The following is a 22,084-nucleotide window of genomic DNA, read 5'->3' on the forward strand; positions in this document are numbered from 1 at the left end:
TTAAGATCTAGGTTATGAACGTACAATAAAATATCTTCTGCATATCAGGACACTAATAGAGACACAGATTTAACATGGATCCCGTTTTACAAACTGAACTCATGCAGTAGCCAGCAGGCTAGAGATTTCATAGCCAGGAGAAACAAGCATTGGAAATGCAATAGGTCTCGCATTAGGAAAGTTTGAGCAATTGGTATTGTAAATGACACTTTTTTTTATTTATGTGTTGGTTTTGAAAATAGCAAAAGTAATAGCTTTGTCAGTTACAATGTCAATAGTTTTAACTTTCGCAAATGTGACACCTATAGCATTTGTAATGCAATGTGTGTTGTCTTTACGTGACTTAGATGATTGTATTGTATTTTCGTAGAGCAGTGAGCAGACTAGCAGAGAATGCGGGAGACTTCTCGACGGCTTAGTTCCATGCGTGACTGACACGGCTGGGGCCGAATCAGTCACATGCTGGGCGAACCCGATTTGGGAATTGATGAAGATAAAGGAAAGAGAAGCCAATAACACAGCCCATTTAAAAATCGGCACAAAATTCACATCAAACACTGAGAAAACAGAGTGTGAGGGAGGGACTTTTGCTAACCCTTCAACGTTTGACAACATTGGTATGCATTACAAACCTTGACGCATGTTAACAAAATCGAGGATTGTGCACAGAACAGCAATAAGCCTGAAACGTAAGCCTCTATTAAGCCTGAAAACTACAACTCCAAGTCGTTGCTTTGCTTTATTGTTTTGCATGCTGATGAAACATTTTGTATGTGAAAAATGAACACATCTTATGTTCTGTGTGGTTTCAGCGAAGGAGCCCTGGACAAATGCGACACGGCGGGCAGGGGAGGGGGCGGAGAAAGAGATGGCCTGGCCTCGACAGCAAACCTCCTTGTTCCTCATCCTTCCAAAGAAAGGGGCGTGGACAGGGAAAAGGCCACAGAGTATTAGGGGATGTTAATAAATTGTCCTTTCAGAGTCTTCCCACCCGAACCATTTCCATGAGCTCTCAAAGTTCGAATTAGACAACGTGCAAGGGTTTTGCATATCAGTTCCCGCGAGGACAACCAGCCCTTTGCGGTGCATGCTGCCTTTTGGAGGAAGGCGGGAAGAGGAGAAGGAGAGAGTGATGGACGTTCATTACATGCTCCACTGTATAACTCAGGGCCAGCTCCTAAATCAAGTGAGTGGAAGCAAGTTGATGCCAAGCCCTGTGCAGCGGAGAGGCAGGCCAATATAACTCCTCGCAAAACGGCAAGAACAGTTTTAATAAAGGCGCGGCTTGAAGATCTAGTCCTTCAAGTAAATGTGCGGCTGGTTTCATGAGACGGCATCTCTCGGCTGTAAAAGCTGTCACTGTAGATTCCTGTGCGACTGGGGCTCGATGAGATTTGCGTCATTAAGCTTCACCCTGGCAGCTAAAGTCCTTTTATGTCCGAAGAAGCCCACATGGGGAAGGGGACATGGGGCTGTGCCAGGTACATGCGCTTCCCCGTGAGGCTCCTGACTATTTGAACATCTGTATGATTCCTATGAATGGAGGCCAAACGTGCTACAATTCATTATTTTAGCTCTCCGACGTTGGATCGTTTGAAGTGATTTTATATCCAGAGTATTTAATAACCTGGATGTTGGACGGTGCAAACGTCTGAACACATCTTATGTTCTGTGTGGTTTCAGAGAAGGAGCCCTGGACAAATGCGACACGGCGGGCAGGGGAGGGGGCGGAGCGGGGAGAGGGAACAGACGGAGGGAAGGACGATAAGGGGAGGGGGGAGGAGTAATGCGACACGAGACAGGGGAGGAGAGTAGGAGGAGGAGGGGGGAGGAGAGTAGGGGAGGCACGGCCTAGCGGCCGTGCAATCAAGAAGTGAGGGGGCGGAGCTGGGGAGGCAGTGAGAGAGAGAGTAGGCAAGGCAGGCGGCTGGGGGCATGTGCACGCGCTTTTAAGCTCAATGCGCATGCGCATTGAGCTTAAAAGTCACGGGCACTGCAAGGAATCGCCACGATTCCTTGCAAGTTGGATAAAGAGTGGATAAGCCCCCATAGTCTCGCTTGCTCGATGCGCATGCGCATCGACAGGCGAGACCTAAAAATGAGGAAAAATTAAAGAGGACAACGAGAAACCCTGTCTAGTGCCCCTGCCAATGGGGAAGATGGCCGAGTGTAGGCCGTTCAGTTTTACTTGCTCACATGGATACTTACATATTAGATTAATCAAACTGAGGAAGTATTTCCCTAGGTCCATACACCTCGTGTAAATGTCCACTCCAAAACATCAAATACTTTCTCTGCATCAAGCAATGCTGCTACCTCGGGGAAGTCTGTGTTCACCCTGTGCAGAAAAGCCATGAATTTATGCAGATCTGATGCTGCTGATCTTTGGGGAATAAACCTGGCTTGTTATGGCAGCACCAGTCTCTTCAGTAATGGCTGTAGCATGTGTGCTAAGGACTTTGTTGATGACATTTTAAACCGAAAGAAACCGATATAAAGCACACTGACTGGTGTCGCGACCTGGTTTTGGTAGAATGGTTGAGTTCTTTTTTAGTAATAGCTTCGTTATACATCTCTAATGGCTTAGAAGCCAAGATGTCTGAGAACTACTTATTACATTCAACTGAGATGCCGTCATTTCCAGGTTTTTTGTTTGTTTGACAGAGCAGTGATTGGGAGTTTTACATCTTAAATCGTTAGTGGGGAGTTATGCAGCTCATGCATCTCCCCTTTATTCCAGACCGGGGCCACAGCTAGGTCATTAGTTGCATATGTCAGAGCGGAGATATACAGCTTTAAATCATATCCCTAAAAGGTATGGGATGTCCATCAGCGGCATTGTTACGAAGCCTCCCTCCCCTATGATACCTGCTTCCTGCATGTGCTCCATATCTGACCTCATATTTTCGTAGACCAGGCAACCCAAAGGTATGTCAGGAGCATGGGTGTAGTTAATTATAGAGGAACAGGCGGTCCCTTCTAATGAATTATTATTTAAAAATAAACATAGAAGTCAAATAGTTTCTATGACACCATTGATTGAATGAAGTAATCACAAAATGTAATCAAATTGAAAAGTAGTAAAATAAAACAAAAGCAATTAAAGCGGGGAAAAACAAGACACCATGTACGTTGGGTAACACAATTCAGACATTGAAAAAAGTGACTAGAATAAATAATTAGTGAACTAGAAAAAATTGCTAGCCCCCACTCTGATTTCATGTCTCAAGATTTAAGAACAAACAAACAAAGAAATTATCTTCTGTTTATAGGGGTTATTTTATTTAAACCCTTTTGGAATTTATCAAATCTTTTATGTATTTTCATGAGTGAGAAAAACACTTATACAAAACACTTATACATATATACAAAACTACTGCACATCATACATATATACAAATATAAACAATTTATACACAATCTTCTTTTCAAATGTAGCGGTTTTGTGTCCACAAATAATGAATCTTTGCGAAATGCCTATCCACTACAGTAACCACAGAGTGAAATAGCAACAAAAACGGCAACAAAATTTCTTTAAGAAGGATCAAAACCAACTTTGAAAACAAAGTCAAAGTGATTAACAATAAATTCTTGTTATCTTTCTTATAGTGTCTGCCGACGCGTTTCGAGTCTGGAGTTAAGTTTCAGATTCTCATCAGGGCTCTTTCATTGTGGAATATCTGAACAAAAAATGTAAAAGAAGAACAATAAACAATTAGGCACATCTATTCAGGTACCAATGCTATTAATTTAACACAAATAGGGCATTGTAATAGTCCTGGTACTAAAGGTCGACGAGGTTTCGATCCCTTTTAAACAATCGAGGGATCATCATCAAGACCAAATAGTATATGCCTGAGACAAGAATTGCCTAAATGGAAAAGGAAGGAAATGAGAAGGAAACAAGGGGGGAAACAAGAAGTGAAAAGAAGGGGAGAATTAATAATTGTTAATAGCTGTATTTAAAGTGTGACGGCCTCGCATACCATGCACTGATGTATAACCATCCAATTGCGGCTAGAGTGAACTGATCAGGCGCACGTGAAGCATCCGTGCAACATGCAATTGTAGTTGGTGGGGAAGTGAAGTGATGCGGGTCATCCACTGTGTATAATAATAATAATTGAGATCTCGCCTGCGGAGCAAAGCCCACAGTGTGATGGAAGGGAAAGGAGGCCCCTATTAATAGCTACTAGCTAGGAGTGCTAGACAATGGCACATCTGCGGGGGGAAAAAGAAGAAATAAGAATGGGAGATCCTTACCAATTTTAAATTATTCCTTATCACGAATTCCAATAAGCCAAGGCTGAATTTCCTGAGATTTCCAGAAGCAAGAGCAACCGTGGCCTGGATTTATAGCTAGGGGCCGCAGTGTCTGAGGGAGCGAGGCAGTAGATAGGTTCCCGGTTACAAGATAACTAAAATCAAAGGGAGTAAAATTAGGTTGAGCCAAGCCAGAGTATGGAGTGAAGGGAAAACACAGCAAGCGGCAGCTTACCTAGCTGATGGTCGTATAGAATGGGCTCCGTAACAATCGGCTCACCGTGTGGAAGGAGACAGTAGGTACTGACTCATTTATGAATCGCGCACTGGTGTTGCGACGCCTAATGCGATTGCCATAACGTAACGTGCACGATAAATGGCCCGGAAGGGGCTGAAGCAGGCATGCGTATTAGCAGAGTGGAGCCCGGCAGGAGAGAGGTCAAGGATACGTACATGGTGTCTTGTTTACTCCCCACATTAATTGTTTTTGTTTCATTTTACTACCTTTCATTTTGATTACATTTTGTTATTACTTCATTCAATCAATGGTGTCATAGAAACTATTTGACTTCTGTGTTTATTTTTACATAATAATTTGTTGAAAGGATCCCCTATCTGACCTCCGCACCAATGCAAGGGTTTTACCTGGGGTATCACCCTCCCCACATGCCCTACTCTGTACACGCTGCGCTAAGTATAAAACTTCCTGATTTGCTACTTCCCTGATGTCCTTTAGGGTGTCCTCCATATTAAGTAATGTGGCTGGGTCTTTCTACCCATACTCATACTCAAGGTGTTTAGTTTCCCTTTGCTACACATCTAACCTAGATTACTGCGGTTTAAGTATCCCTGCCCACTGGATATACATATACCTCGGATATAGGTTTTGAACACCTCCCAAAGTGATCTCTCCTCAGCGACTGAGCCCTTTTTCTGCTGAAAGTACTCTAGTATGCCTACCTTGATCTCCGATTAGAGCACTGTGTCCCATAACTCTGTCCCTCTAAACTTCCAATAGCATAAGATTAGGATAGTCCAACAGCAACATTACTGGGGAGTGGCCTGATAATGTTCTAAGCCCATTATACTCAAAGTACCTCCCGGGGGCCCCATGTGGCCCTCTTGACCTTTACATGCGCCCCCCTGAGCAGCAGCAGCACTGGGTTGCTGTGTACTCGACTAAGCACTAACATTAAAAACATTTTTAAGTATACAGCAAGCACTTCAAGGTTACTTGCAGTTAAACAAAAAGGAAGTAACTAGGTCCTCTACTTTAGGAATACCTTTCTTTTTAAAGACCGAAAACATGTAAAAATGTGGTACACTTTATGAATTTTGAAAATACTATTTCCTTGACTGTAGAACGATTTCGCCTTAGTAAATCAAATTATAGCAGTGCATTCAGAAGTCATATTTTAAAGTTATGGTTTTCAAACCTTTTATTTAGAAACGTTCATGCCCCCCCCCCCCCCCGACAGCAATGCCATTAGTGATTACATCCAAGCTCAGGAGATGGTTTTGTACAGCACTCATCCTGAAGTAATGTTTTTCGAGGTCCTTATATATGTTATAATGAAAAAAAAGGAGGGGAAATGAAACAATTGTCGCGGGTCGCACAGTTTGGTCGAGATGAATCTGGGATTCATCCCATGTTTTTTCTTGTTTCACATTGCCAATTGAGTTCGGCCACTACATATAAATGCTTCATTTCCCCTTCACCCACTTTACACCTCCCTCTTCCCCACTGGCATTAGTGCGGCCCTCTGTCACACCAGACCAAACTTTGCGGCCCGTAAAAATGTTTGTGAGTACCCATGTTCTAGGCGATATCTTCACCAACATAACCTGTCCCATCAAGCTCTGTATGACCAACCATAAATCAGTGTGAGAGCTGGCATCGTGGGCTGATATGTGTAATCTGCCTCTATTGGAAACAACACACCTACGAGATGCATAACATTAATCCAGGCCCCACCTAACTTAGAAATTGGTGTAAGCTGTGGTAAACCTGACCTGCTGCTGTGAAAGTACCAAGTTAAAATTGAAAATTGCCACCCCACTCGTACCCCCCCCCCCCCCCAGCATAGGGAATTCTGCAAATCTACAACATTTAGGCATAACCTCTACAAAGAATCCATGTGTGTTCATGTAGGGACTGTGTACATCAAGAAATACCATCAGCAACACATTTAGCTGTCCCACCCCAGCACCCATTGACTGTATCAAAGTAACCTTCACAGTTTTGTTAATCAAAGTAATCACCCTTCTGGAGTACATTGAATACAAAGATAACTAATTGTGATGTAGCTATTAGGTGGCAACGCTAGATTGTGCCTCTGCTGATGTATGCATTTCCTAGAGAAATGCTACTTCTGCCCATGTCGATCAAGATAAGCCAATGCCTGACACTCTTTGCAGGGGTTGTAAACTCGCCTAATTAATAGAAGTGTGGTGGTCATAGTTTTAGTTACCATTTATTTATTTTTATTTATTTATTTGCAAGCTTGTACCGCGCTGGGAATCGACTCCCTGGGGAGTATCTCCGCGCCTTTGGCGTCATCGGAAAGCAAATAGCCCTGTCATATGTTTATTTAATGTTTAACCAAAATCAATAATTAAACAGGAAAGTTTTTAATTTTTTCCTAAAGGGAAAATGTTCCCTGCATGCTCTGATTTCGAATGGGAGTTCATTCCAAAGTTTCGGGCCTGCCACTGACAAAGCTCTTCCACCTTGTCGTGTCTTCCAGAATCTGGGGACGCATAGCAATTCATGGTCTCCAGATCTCAGGGATATTGCCGGGATGTATGGGATAAATTGCTTAGTTAGATAATCCAGGCCTCTGCCGGAAAGGCACTTGTGAATGATGCATTAAGTTTTGAACATCACTCTTTGTTTTACCGTGAGCCAGTGGAGTTTTTGAACATCCATGTTGGTTCAAGCGATCTATGTGGAAACGTGTTGAGCTGCGAAGCCTTATTCCCTTCACTTCTGTAGTAGGGGATCTCTGTGTATAGTCATAATCTAGTGAATAGTCCCGCCCATGTGCGTGGACCCCGGCAATCAAAAATAATCTCTTAAGGTGTCAAAATAATGCAGAAACTGCAAAGACACTTAAGAGAGAATTTAAAGACAAATAATGCAGCCTATATCCACAGGCTACACTGTCCAGTACTTCAACTAGAATTTCCACCAAAAAAACACCACACACAACACAGCCTGCAGTTTCTACCATAGAGAAACTTGCCTCCCCCAGTCAAAGACTCTGGAATGATAGAGAGGAAGGTAGGGACAGACAAGCCCCATAGGCTGCCATTATGTGGCTTAAATAGGATACTGTGCCTTTAAGAGAACTTTCCAGAACTTCTCCCAGTATCCCAGAATGCATAGCAGGTCCCTCTTACTTCAGTTCTTTTTTCCGGCTCCTGCTTACAGGACCCTGGCATTGAGCTCTCCCTTTTACAAGGGTTTATTGAATTCGTTTTTGCACTTTTAACTTTTAAAAGTGTTGCTGTTACTGCTTGGTGTTCTCTTCTCACTTTTGTGCTGTTTTTTAGGCGTTTTGGGGCTCCGAAATGCCTGGCCTTTTTGTCAAGTGCCCAGCATGTGAGAGGAAGAAGGCCAAAAGCGACCCCCATGATGTCTGCATCGTGTGCCTTCCAGAAGATCATGGCCCTGAGGAGTGTGTTATCTGCCAGCAACTTTCTGCTAGGACCCTCAGGGACAGATTGAAGATCAGGCTGGCTGGCCTGGAGGATAGGCGCCAACGTGCTGCAGGTGGGTCTGGGCAGCCTGGGAGGGATCCCTCTGCCTCTGCTGAGGCCCCTGGGGGGCTCCCCAGGGGCAGGAAGTCCAGCCAACGATCCCATTCTCCGTCGGCGTCGATGGCATCGACGACGGCGTCGAGAGGGATGACGACGGCGTGCTCCCCTTCTCCCCGGGGCTCCGGGTCGAGACGGCGCGACGGCTCGACGGCGAAGGAGAAACCGACGTCGAGGCCGCCGTCGACGTCATCGTCTTCGTCGACGTCGAGGTCATACCGACGCCGAAGGCACAGTGACGTACACCGACGCTCGCCGTCGAGGCGGCGCCGACGCTCGCCGTCGAGGCGACACCGTCGGTCGTCGTCGAGGCGACACCGTCGATCTCCATCGCGGCGACGCCGCCGATCGACGTCGAGGGGCTCCTCGACGTCGGGAACATCAAGGCGACGGCGGCGCTCGTCGTCGAGGGCGGACCGCCCGACGTCGAGAGGACGCCGAAGGTCGACGTCGAGGAGTCGGCGTTCGACGCCGAGGAGGAGGCGGTCGACGCCGAGGAGACGGCGCTCGACGCCGGAGTCCAGGAGACGTCATTCGACGCCGGAGAAGCGTCGTTCTGCGTCCAGCAGACAGCGGTCAGCGTCGGGGAGCAGGTCACCCGCTCCAAAACGGCGGAAAAGGGACTCTAGTCCCGGGAGTCACGCTGCTTCCAGCGGTGGTCGCAAGAGGAAGAGGTCGCCTGCGGATGGGGATGGATCTCCGCGCCCCTCGCCTGGAGGGACACCGGGCTCGGTGTACTCGGAAGTGTACACTCCGTCCCGGCCCAGGACTCAGACTCCTCCCCCCGTGCCTAAGGAGGACCCTCCGCCCAAACCACCACTGCCTTCAGAGGACACTCCTCCACCTCCGGTCCCTCCGCATGGGCCCGCACCGCAGCCGAAGGTTCCTCCTCCGAGGTCCACTTCCCTGCCGTCCCTGCCTGCTCCTCCCAAGGGGACTCCGAAACCGAAACCCCGGGAGGAACCGAAGACGCCTCGTGATGAGCCAAGGAAGACCCCTCCGCGCAAACCGAAGGAGCGCCCACGGGCTGGCAGGTCTCGCTCTCGCTCTGGGCGGAAGGACAGATCGAGGCACAGATCATCCACGAGATCGAGGCACCGCCATAGGAGGCGCGAGTCTCGCTCTCACACGAGGTCCTCTGGGACCAGGGATTATTCACCTACCCTATCGGGGTCTCCGGACACCAGGGTGTCCCCGATAGATGACCTGGTGGCCTTTCAGGACGTACTGTTGCGGGGCGCAGCGAAGCTCGGCATCTCCCTGACGGTGCCTACACCGAAGGCATCGGTCATCTTCGAGACGCTGCATCAGAGGCATCTGTCTCGTCCTCTCCTGCCCCTGGTGCCGGGCCTGGAAGAACCTGCTATGGCTCTGTTTCTCACCCCGGCTGTGACGAGGGCGGCCCCTTCGAGATTACTTAAGAAGTACCGAGCTCCCGAATCGGATCCGGCCTTCTTGAGGGCCGAGCCTCCACCTGACTCCGTCATCGTCACGGCGGCCCGCAAGCAGCATGCCACCACCCCGACCTCCACGGTTCCCCCGGACAAGGAATCGAGATGGATGGACTCGGCAGGAAGGAAGGTTTGTGGTACTTCCGCGACCTCCATGAAAGCGGCGAGTGCCACAGCTTTGTTGGGTCGCTACGACCGCGCCCTCTGGGACTCCCTTGAGCGCTTTGCGGAGCATTTGCCCCGGGAGCAGCGTGAAGACTTCACGGAAGTCCTGAGTGAGGGGATGCTGGTGGCCAACCAGATAATCAGCGCGGCTGCGGACTCTTCCCTGTTGGCGGCTCACGGATTTTGCCACGGGATCAACCAGCGGCGTCACGCTTGGCTCCGGCTTACGTCCCTGAAACCGGACGCACAGCAGAGGGTGGCCAATCTGCCGTTTTCCGGTGAGACCCTCTTCGGGAAACATGCTGATGATGAAATGGCCCGCATGAAGGCGGAGGCCGAAACGCTGACGGCTGTGGGCCTGGAAAAGCCCAAAGAGACCAAGAAGCAGTACCGCCCCTTCCAACGGCGGTTCGGCGGACAGGGCCGAGGTCGAGGACAGGCCTCAGGACACTCCCAGCAGCAGCAGCAGTTCCGGAAGCCGTTCCAGAAGCGGCAGAGGGGCAGGGGAGGCCAGCAATCGGCTCCGGCGCCCAAGGGCCAGGCGGGGCCTAGGCCCTAGGAACTTACTTCCCCCGGATCCGTTACCCACTCCGGTAGGGGGAAGCATCCAACTTTTTCTGGCAGAGTGGAGAAAACTTACTCAGGACAAGTGGGTGCTGAATATTGTTTGCAATGGATACAGTCTTCGGTTCACCAGCCCTCCTCCAGCTATTCCCCCGGTCAGCTCGCAGTTTCAGCTGCGCGAGCTTCAGGCGGAAGCGGATATCCTGTTGAGGAAACGGGCGATAGAAGACGTACCTCGGTCTCAGAGAGGAAGAGGTCTGTACTCCCGGTTCTTCCTGGTTCGCAAGAAGGACAAGAACGAGTTCAGGCCCATTCTGGATTTGCGACAGGCAAACAAATGGATTCGCAGAGAAAAGTTCCGCATGCTGTCGTTGCATCAGATTTACCCTCAGTTGCAACAGGGGGACTGGCTTTGCGCTATAGACCTACAGGATGCTTACTTCCATGTGCCCATTGCACACAAACACAGGAAGTTCCTGCGGTTCCAAGTCGGCACCAATCACTATCAATACACAGTGCTCCCATTCGGACTGAAGTCTGCGCCGAGAACGTTCTCGAAGTGCATGGCGGTGGTAGCAGCACACCTGAGGAAGAACAAGGTGTTCGTCTACCCGTACCTGGACGATTGGTTGATCAAGGCATCCTCCTTCTCGGAAGCGCGAGCACACTTCCAGAAGACGTGCGTTCTCTTGAACAAGTTGGGGCTGCACATCAACATGGCCAAGTCTGTCCCGACTCCGGTCCAATGCATACAGTACTTGGGAGCCTCCATCAATACGCTGTCAGCAAGCGTGTCTCCTTCGGAAGAGCGACGATTATCACTCCTTCGAAAGGCTCGGGCTCTTATGACGACTCCATCTACAACAGTGAGGACGGTGTCTTCTCTACTGGGATCGATGGCCTCTTGTATCTTCCTGACGCCACACGCACGGCTGCACATGAGACCGTTGCAGGAGTGCTTGGAGGACCAGTGGGATCAGAGGAAAGGATCTTGGGACGACAGGATTCGGCTGTCGCTGCATGCTCTTCAGTCTCTGAAGTGGTGGTGTTCGGCGGAGAATCTCCTAAAAGGGGTTCCCTTTCACAAGGACATACCCAAGCAGACTGTCGTGACGGATGCGTCTCTTCTGGGATGGGGAGCGCACTCCGGGACTCTACAGATTCAAGGCACGTGGTCACCGATGGAGGCCACGTATCACATCAATTTCCTGGAACTCAGGGCTGTTCACTTGGCGCTGAAGGCCTTTCTTCCGTCCTTCCAGACCAACTCTCTGCTTGTACAGACGGACAATACCACCACGATGTATTACCTCAACAAGCAGGGGGGCTCGAGATCGCGCACCCTGTCTCAGGAGGCGCAGACGATCTGGCACTGGCTTCTAGCCAGAGGACTGTCGATAACGGCCACCCATCTGCCAGGTGTGCAGAATGTTCAGGCAGACGCACTGAGCAGGCTGCTTCAGGAAAACCACGAATGGGTCATAAACGACGAAGTACTAGGAGAAGTCTTCGCAAGGTGGGGAACTCCAGACGTAGATTTGTTCGCCACCGCCGAAAACAGCAAGTGCAGAGACTTCGCCTCCAGGTACTTCCAACAAGGGACGCTGGGGAATGCGTTGTGGATCAACTGGACGAACAGCTTTCTGTACGCCTTTCCTCCCATTCCCCTGATTCCGGCGGTGCTCATCAAGCTGGCCCGATCCAGGACTCGGATGATACTCATCGCCCCGGAGTGGCCCAGGCAGTGGTGGTTCACGGACCTACTTCACCGGTCTCTCCTTCCTCACATTCGGTTGCCTTGCAGGCCGGACCTTCTCACGAAGTTCGGGGGACGGATGTTACACCCCAACCTCTCGTCTTTGAGTTTGGCGGCATGGCTCCTGAGATAGTGCAATATGGCCATCTGAATCTGCCCGATGATTGCATGGACATACTGAAGGAGTCTAAGAGACCTTCCACTCGGACTTCATATGCTTACAAGTGGAAGAGGTTTTGTATATGGTGCCATTCTAAGGACCATGATCCTACTACCTGCAAGGAAGATGTCATCCTTCCTTATCTTTTACATTTGGCGCAGTCTGGCCTTAATGTCCATTCCATTAAGGTACATCTTGCTGCGTTGACTGCCTACAGGAAATGCCCTTCACAGACTTCCTTTTTCCAGATCCCTGTGATCAAAGACTTTCTGGAAGGTTTGAAGAAAGTATTCCCTCCTGTCAGGCTTCCTTCGCCTTCGTGGGAATTGAATGTGGTGCTGTCCAGATTGATGAAGGAGCCTTTTGAGCCGATTCATAAGGCTTCGTTGCAGCACCTGTCCTGGAAGGCGGCGTTCCTCGTGGCCATTACATCGGCCCGCAGGGTGAGTGAAATTCAGGCGTTGTGTTGTAATGAACCTTATACTGTATTTCATGCTGCTAAGGTTGTTATGCGTACTCACCCTAAATTTCTTCCCAAGGTTATTTCTGATTTTCATATCAACCAGACTATAACTTTGCCTACGTTTTTTCAGAACCCTTCATCCCCAGCGGAGAGGTCTCTCCATTCCCTGGATGTGAGGAGGGTCTTGAAATTTTATCTGGATAAAACCAAAGATATTCGTAGGTCTGACCAGTTGTTTGTCAATTATGGATCGGTCAGGACGGGTCTTGCGACCTCTAAGCAGTCCATCTCTAGGTGGATTGTGTCCTGCATACAATTGTGTTATCAGAAAGCTAATAAGACCTTAGGGGGTAAGCCTAAGGCTCATTCCACCAGGGGCAAAGCTGCCACGACGGCTCTGCTCCGTAATGTGCCGTTTGCTGAAATATGCAAGGCAGCCACTTGGAAGTCGGTTCATACCTTTGCTAAGCATTACTGCCTGGACACTGACGCCAGGGCAGACGCTCAGGTTGGACAGGCTTCGCTGCGGAATTTGTTCGCACAGTAGTGGCGTTATGTATTATTCTCCACCGCCGCTTTGGTGTGGGGATGGGCTTGCCATTCTATTCACTAGATTATGACTATACACAGAGATCCCCTACTACAGAAGGAGTAGTTTCTGTCCTGTAACTCCAGTTCTGTAGTAGGGGTATCTCTGTTATAGTCATAAGCGCCCGCCCTCCTCCCCGGTGGAGATTGTTTCATCATACAAGAATGCGACAGGTCTGGCGTGCTTCGCCTTCAAAAAGAACTGAAGTAAGAGGGACCTGCTATGCATTCTGGGATACTGGGAGAAGTTCTGGAAAGTTCTCTTAAAGGCACAGTATCCTATTTAAGCCACATAATGGCAGCCTATGGGGCTTGTCTGTCCCTACCTTCCTCTCTATCATTCCAGAGTCTTTGACTGGGGGAGGCAAGTTTCTCTATGGTAGAAACTGCAGGCTGTGTTGTGTGTGGTGTTTTTTTGGTGGAAATTCTAGTTGAAGTACTGGACAGTGTAGCCTGTGGATATAGGCTGCATTATTTGTCTTTAAATTCTCTCTTAAGTGTCTTTGCAGTTTCTGCATTATTTTGACACCTTAAGAGATTATTTTTGATTGCCGGGGTCCACGCACATGGGCGGGACTATTCACTAGATTATGACTATAACAGAGATACCCCTACTACAGAACTGGAGTTACAGGACAGAAACTACTCCTTCTGTTCAGTACAATGTAAATAAATGAACAGATGTTCTAGCCTACTCCAGACAAAATAACCCTCCATCCAGGCCAACCCCAGTCACGGACAAACATCCTCTCCCTGCTCTGAAAATAAGAAAACCTGCTTAGTGATACGTTTAATAACTGTACTTGCACTCAACATGTGGGGGGTGCCTAAGAGGGCACACCTGGCCTGGGGTGCCTACTCCTCACACACTACTGTATGGAACAATATGTAGGGCCCCTCTAGTACTACTGCTACCAACAAATAGTGGGTACCCTGATGATGTGGAAGATTATTTTAGCATACCAGTTGTTATATTGTATCTGGTATGAACTCTGCGGCTAGGAGGGGGATCTACACCAGAATTGACTAAAAACATCAGTCTTATCCATATAAGTTGCATAATTTTGCCTCATTTGTTACATTTCGAATATCTCAACCTGTTTATCCAATTATGCAAAAGTCCTCTAAATAAAAATATAAGCAATTGATCACTGTCACTAAATTTAGATATGTGCTGCTGGCCTCCACATCTAGATTCTGGGCTGCTATTGCTTTAGCTGGTTACTACTCTTGTTTTAAAATGTTTTTATTGAAATTCCAATGCTTGCTCTGGCTGGTTGCAAAAAGAGACTTTGGCAGTATGTTCCTTCTGTTGAGTATTTGATGGATAGTTTACACAGCTGCTTCTCAACCTCCACGTATGACTTTCTAGCATCCCGAACCACTGGTGTGATGTCTGGACTGAACACCAGGGGTGCTCCAGTTGCACCTTGTAGGCTTAGCATTGTATCTCTGTCCCTGTAGTTTAGCATACAAGCTATAATTGGTCTGGGATTCTGTTCTGGTTGAGGTGTGGGTGCCAGAGATCTATGTATTCTTTTCGTGATGAAACCTGGTGAAAAGCCTCCCTTCCAATCATGGATTCCAGTAACGTTTCAACAAAAGTTTGCAGGTTTTCTTGTGTTCAGATTCTGCCAACCCTCAACATCCTAATGTTATTTTATCACAATAGCCCCTCCAGATCGTCCTTTTTCAAGCTAGCTTTCCAAGCTTGAGTTATTTCAAGAGTGTGGCCAGTGTCCCAGATACATTACGAGTTGAATTTTCCACTTCTGAAACTCTTGTTTCTGCCTCTGTTAACTTGAAATCCTGCATTTCCAAATGCTCCTTGAAGTTATCTTTACCAGGGTGTCTGTTTTTGTATCCTTGGAGTGCACTCTTTCCTTCATGTCTTTAAGCAATCCCTTCACCTCAGAGTCATGTGTCTGAGTCTGTCTCTCTTGCTCTGTTTTTTATTGAAATTAATGAAGTTTGATCTTCTTCTGCTCAGTTTTCCCTTTCATTGGGCACATGTAAGGAACTATCAATCATTCTATCACTCTTTTCCAGTTTGCCCGGCAAAGGTGGAAAGTGGCTGTCTTATTCTCACCCAATAAGCCCCCTTTCTGCAACACGATCACAACAGTGCCTCCACCAGACTACAAGGTGACTACTTAACAAGGCCCATGCAAAATTAAACCAAGATTCTCAGGGTATATGCCTCATCATCACAGTGTAGTAGAAAAGTTACTAATGTTGAGTGCTGTGGCAGCTCTGGCCACCTACTTGCAAGTTCTCCCCACTGCTGCCCTAGAATTGCACGTAGTGATGAAAATTATAGAAGTCTTTCATAGATTCCCTTGTGGTGTCTCCTTGCAGCCGCCACACATTCAAGTGGAGTGGGGCCCCCAGCCCCCTCAGTCTTCCCAAACATCATGCCAGCCAATCAAGCTTGTGTCACCAGCAAGGATTCAGCATGTCTCTAAATGCCTGTGTTCCAATGTCTTCTCTCGCTGGCAGGTGCTCCCAGTACAGGGTCTAGGGTGCCTCACCTCCCACTGCTGCATTGCTATTACACAAGCTCAGCCAGCAGGCTGCTCACCGCCCAGCAGAGCCCCCAGGTGCATCCACACAGCCACCTTCACCAACCGCACTGAGGGCGAGCCTCACCTGTAGCGCTGTCCTTCTGCAGGCCTGCATCTTCGGGCTACAATACCCTGAAACACTCTGGCTCTGTGTGATTTCCAGCCACAACTGTTGTCCAAAGCACCACTATGGCAAATCAAAGCAAAATATCATCTGATGATTAGTACAGTTGGCACAGTTTTCCCTGCTATTTTAATGGGCTGGGGTAGCACACCAGTTATGCAGCCATCTAGATGTGCTGCTCTTTGGCACCCCCAATGCTCCTGTTCTTAAAAACGTGAATGCATGCTCCCTTGTCACTAAGGTCAAAACAACTACAACGCTTAAGCATTAAAATGTTACTGTGGATTTTGTGGTTGACTGGAGTCGCTTTTTTGTTATTTTTGTAGTGGTATAAGCTTCTAAGCTATGTATGCCCCTCTAGCATGCCTTTGATACAAGTACTTGTACAGCTTTAGGAAACAACTTTTATGTAGGAAAATATGTATCTAAGCGTATGAAAAAAATTAGGAACACATATTTAGTCTACATTTCCTATTATTAATGGAAAATCAACCCATCTTGGATAAGAGGGGAGCAAAGGACAAAAGGTACATTATTTTGTGGTACTGGTGGTGCAAAACATCCTTGAAGGGAGTCTTTCTAGTCAGATATAAAGGTGACAGTTTAGTGCCTTTTGTCTTTGGTTTCTTTTTTTTGATAATCCACTTTATTGATTTTGAGGAAACTAAGAAAATAAGCACAAACAGAACAGTATGTAGGTTTGCAGGCATGACATTATGCATCATCAATGGCGAGTTAGTCCAGTGCGCAACTTTACTCAAGCAGTTATGTGACAGGGGGGGGTGATGTGACAGAAAAGGGGGGAATCCCTCCTCCCCACCGTTAACCCATTTGGTCAATCCATTTACCCCACACTCATTGGTACTTGTCTGGGCAGCCCCTGGCTTCAAATAAGGGTTTCTCCTGGGCAGCGCATCAGTTCACTCCTCTGCGTCATTTAGCAATTGTGGGGGGGCCAGGTTGCGTCCAGGCCACAGCAATGTCTCGCTTAGCCACCATGATGGCTGTCTCCAAGAAAAGTTTAACTGCGCGGGACTCGTCCAGACCACCTGTAACCCCAAGGAGAATACGCATAGGATCATGAGGAACATGCCAGCCCAAGATATGTGTGAGTTCGGATTCCATTTTGTTCCAATATTTTGCGAGGCGGGGGCAGGACCAGACCATATGGTAGAAGTCCGCTGGGCGTTGCCTGCATCGTGTGCATTCATACGAGGTATGCAGCCCTGCTCCATGCAATCGCTCAGGGGTATGATATGCTGTATTGCGGTAGTAGATCTGGACAAGGTGGAGCCTGGCTGAGGCAGTAATAGTTTTGGAGGCCATAAGGGCATCCCGCCAGTCCTCATCCTCAAGGGGAACCAGCCAGCCCTCCCAACGAACCCTGAGCGGGTCTAGAGATGTGGGGCTGTTGTTCGTGAGGGTACGATATATACATGACATGCCTCCCTTCCCAGGTGCCCCATCATGACTTGTGCTTCGGTTGGGCTGAACTCGCTGAGTGTGGTGGCCATTGAGATAGGTGTATTTAGGGCGTGCCAAATCTGTAGATATCTATAGAATTGTGAGGCATGTAACGAAAAGCGACCCTGGAGGTCATGGAAGGTCTGTATATGATCAACTGTCCATATGTCGCCCAGTTGGGAGATTCCAATGAGGTCCCATCGTTTAAAGACTTGCAGGGCTGTCACCTCGCCGTGCCACGTGCCTTGCCAGAGCGGTATTTGTTGGGTCAATTTGACTTCCCATAATATATGGCATAGGGCCAAGCGCCATGCTAGGAAAACCATGCGAGTCACCATTGGGAGCGCCTTGGGGATGGGGGAACCATACAAAAGGGCTAGGATGCGAGGGAAGTCCATGTCTCGGAGTTCTGTTTGGTAGGCCGAAGCAGATCATCCCAGTGAATGTAAATGTAAATGTATAGGCATTTATATAGCGCACTACTTACCCGGAGGGTCCCAAGGCGCTTCGACCGCTGCGAAACCCTTCCTGGCTTCCCTGAGAGATGGTCCCTTAATGGGTATCTCCAGGGTGAGACCAGGCATCCCCGGCGGTCTGGTGGGGCCGTTAGTGAAGATGAGGCAAGCTAATGCCCAGAGTTGCCGAGTGTGGTCGCTGATCAGAGTGGGCACCGAGGCCAGAGAATTATCGAGTCCGCTGACCCTGGTCCAGAAACCTGCCGCGCCGGGAATCGAACCCTGGTCCCGGGCCGTCCTCTGCTCTCGGGTCTGCCGCCTCTAACCAGTGAGCACCTGTGTGGCTAGAAAGTATAGGTACAGATCCATTATGCCCATGCCCCATCGAAGGACAGAATGCGACTGCGGTCAGGAGACATACGCGATCTCCATGTTCCCCACAAGAATCGCATAATCATTGTCAATTTCACGGAACCAGCTTCGGGGATAATGGAAGGGGGTATTTTGAATAATATGTAAGAATCTAGGGAGGACCATCATTTTAAATAGGGCTACCCTGCCGAGTGGGTTGAGCGTTAAGGTTTGCTAGTAAGTGAGATCCTTCCTGGTCCTTTTGAGTAGAGGGGTGATATTCAATACCCACTCTAATTCAGTGAGTAAAGCAATCCATATGCCTAGATATTTAAATGATTGCCGTTTAAGAGGTATATTAGTTTGCCAGTCGAAAAACTCCCTAGATGGATAAAGTGGCATGAGAGTCGATGTGGCCGGGTTCAGTGGCAGGCCAGAGACACTCTCAAAACCGTGAAGGATCTGAAGCCTGAGCGAGCTGGGTCTGCAAGGAAAAGCAGAACGTCGTCCGCATACAGTGCGATTTAATCCACGCGGTGGGTTCCCCATGCCCAGCCTTGTATTGAATCATCTGCGCGGTTGAGGCACGCCAGGGGCTCCATCGCCAGGGTGAAGAGGAGCGGGGAAAGGTGGCAGCCCTACCTCGTGCCCAACCGGATTGGGAATAGTTCAGAGAGAGTTCCGTTAATTATCACTCCGGCTCGAGGGTTAGAGTAGAGGACTCTGATGAAGTTTCGAAAGTGGTGGCCCATGCCCATCATTCTAAGTACTTCGTCAAGATACTGCCAGTCCACCGAGTCAAAGGCTTTCTCGAAATCTACAAGGAAAAGCGCTAGAGAGAGGGTTAGTGCCTGGCGGTTGACGAGCGCCAAGTATGGCCCCAAAGGCAATTTTTGGTGGCGCTAGCTGGCGCGAATGCGCATTGATCCGGGTGGATCAGCTTGATGATGAGTGGGAGAAGGCGTTGAGCTAGAATCGTGGCATAGACTTAGATTTCGGTGTTGATCAGAGAGATCGGTCGATATCCGCACAGGATATCAAAGGTGGCTGGGTTTAAGGGAGGCCCACGATAGTGGCCGTATCTGTCTCTGGGGGGGAAAAGCTTCGACTTCCGCCACATGGCGGAATAAAGCCAGAGGATGGCGGACTAACTGCTCCCGATATGAGGCATAGTGTTCTTGGGGGAACCCATCAGGACCTGGAGTCTTCCAAGACGCCAGCTGGGAGATTGCTGCACTGATTTCCTTTGGGGAGAAAGGAAGGTCTAGATTAGTGGCTTCTGACTGTGTTAAGCAGGGGGTGTGGATTTGTAGTGGCCGAAGGTATTAGATGAGAATACCTTCCCGCACGCGTGTCGAGTATAGGTCGGAGAAGTATCGCGCAAACGCCTGCGCAATTTCAGGGGGATGTGTGACAGATGGATCCTGAGGGCTCTCGTATCTTGGGTATTATCTGAGAGTCCAAGGGGTATGAAGCCAGTCTGTGGAGAAGACTCACATTTTTGTCTCCCTAGCCGAATACCTGGGTGACAGATGAGCGCCACAGCAGTTTGGCTGATTCCAGCGAGGTCTGTCTAATCTCTTCGTGCACTGTCATCAGTTGCCTTTTGTGGCCCTCATTTGGGGCCTGGTCAGGTCCGTCTCCAGCCAAAGTGCTTGTGCATCGAGGAGGGTGAGGCGATCCTCCTGGGCCTGCTGCTGTGCCCGGAGGTGGCTTTTGGCCGCTCCCCGGATGGTTACCTTCTCCCAGAGGGTACCCGGCCAGGCCGCCGAACCCAGATTCGTGAGGAAATATTGTTGGAGTGCCTCCCCTATGGCCTTGCGGATTTCTTTGGTCTGGAGGAACCATGCGTTCAAATGTCACTTAGGGCGTAGCCCACCAGGGGTGCAGCCTAGGTGCATGAGTAGTGCTAAACAGTCCGAGATACCCCGGGGGAGGATGGAGATTGTGGTCACACGTTGACAGTCCGGGGCTGACATGAGAACCATGTCAATACGTGCAGGGGAATGGTGCACCACCGAGGTGTGTGTGTATTGGGGAGTTTGGGGTTTCCAGACACTACATATGTCGCAGAGGCCCAGGGCGGTCGCCCAGTCAGATAATTTCTTGGCATGGATCAGCCTGGGAGGGAGTACCTGTAATATCAAGGGTAAGTTGCATCACCGTGGTAAAGTCACCTCCCAGGATCGTCTGACAATCGGGTAATGTGGAGCTAGTGTCTGTGAGATGATGCAGTGTGGAGGCAAGCGTTTTGGCAGGGATATATATATATATATATATGTATAGATAAGAAGTTATGACATTGCCCCCCAGCGTCCCAAAGAGTCACAAATCGCCCGAGTGGGTCTTCAGTAACGTGAGAGAGGACGAATGGGAGAGTCTTCCTAAGTAGAATGGCTACACTCGGGAGCCCCTGCTGAAGCCCGAGTGCCAAACTCTATCGAAGCCGTAGCATGCCAGAAAGGCACAGTGGGATCCCATTAGGTGGGTCTCCTGGAGGAGAAGGACATCGAGGGAGTGCTGTTGGGCATATTTCAGGACTGCTGTGGTTTTTATGCGCTCAAGCAGGCCGTTTACATTTTATGACAAGACCCGGAGGGAGGTGTACCCTTGGATTGGGCTTGTCATGTGGGAGGGTTGGTGATGGAGGTACGCTAAATCTGGGTCTGATGTGACCCCGGTGTGAGGGAGAACTGCTGCGCTTAGGAGCTGTGCCCACTGTGTGAGGTCGGCCTGTGCGGGTGACTTAGTCGCATGAAAGTGCAATGTGCTGTTTGTGGTGCAGAATGTAGTGTAAAACTGGAACTGAAACATCGGACAACGGTCCTAAACCCTCCCCATCCCCCTGCCCTATACTTCCTGAATTGAAGCATCTGTCGCCCTACAACTAACTGGATACTAGCTAAACAGTAGTGCTTAGTGCAGGAGATGCGTGGTGGACCCCTCTGCTCATGTCCAATATGAATGTAGCAGCAGCATTGTCAAGTTCTGCAATTCGACCTTGCAGGGTAAGCAGTTCTTATTCTTCAGGTAGCGATGATTCTTTGTGCCTTTCCTGTTGTTCTTCAGAGGAGTGGTCAGATCACTGGACTGTGGGAAAGGTCTGAGTCTGTGACCGCCTGGTCTAGGATCTCCACAGGAGTCCTTTCCCTGGAGGAGTCTCCTGCCGATTTCTTTCGTTGTCTGGGATGGGAGCCAGAGGGAGCCGTCCCAGTATTGGACCCATGGGTGGTCTGACTTAGCGATCTTGGGGCTTCTGCACGACCCTCATGTCTACTGCAGGACTGTGTGTCTCCTGCATTGTTTAGGAGACCAGGGACGTGATGTCCTCAGACCAGAGTTGCCGGTGAGGTGGTTTGTCAGATCTTTAGGGGCCGCTCCTCGGTCAGCCAAGTTCAGGCGGCTTGGTGGAGCAGGGGGGGGGGGGGGGGGGGGGGGTGGTACGGGGGGGGGCAGGGGGGGAAACAAAGAAGCGTGTCTTGCCTTGGATGATAACAAGGAGGCAAGCTGAGAAGAGGAGCCTATACCTTAGACCAAGATTCCACATTTTATGCTTGACTTCTGTGTAGGAGCGCCGTTGGGTCTGCACTTCCCTGGTCTAATCCGGGAACACCATGATGGTATGATTCTGGAATTCGAAGGAGCGCAGCATCCGCGTCTCGCGCAGGTTTGCATCTTGGTCCTTAAGGTTGAGAACCTGGGCGATCACAGGACGATGTGGGGCTCCAGGTGGTGGTTTGGGTCCAAGAGAGCGGTGAGCACGTTCGATCGCTACCCAGGCAGAAAGGGTGTCCTTGGGTATCCAGGATGATATCCACGTTTCAAGGAAGTTGGCCATTTGTCCCTGTTCGCTGCCCTAGGGAAAACCCACCAGGCGTAAGTTGTAACGACGCAATC

The 22,084-nt window shown here is 49.2% G+C and overlaps 1 protein-coding gene across 13 annotated transcripts in view; it reads left to right on the forward strand.

The window, feature by feature from the left end:
- The window catches only part of ST3GAL6 (ST3 beta-galactoside alpha-2,3-sialyltransferase 6), a 614,303-nt gene that overhangs the window by 261,322 nt on the left and 330,897 nt on the right, over nucleotides 1-22,084 (forward strand). The window lies entirely within an intron of this gene.

Source organism: Lissotriton vulgaris, chromosome 8 (genome assembly GCF_964263255.1).
Source record: "Lissotriton vulgaris chromosome 8, aLisVul1.2, whole genome shotgun sequence".
NCBI classification, from domain to species: Eukaryota; Metazoa; Chordata; class Amphibia; order Caudata; family Salamandridae; genus Lissotriton; species Lissotriton vulgaris.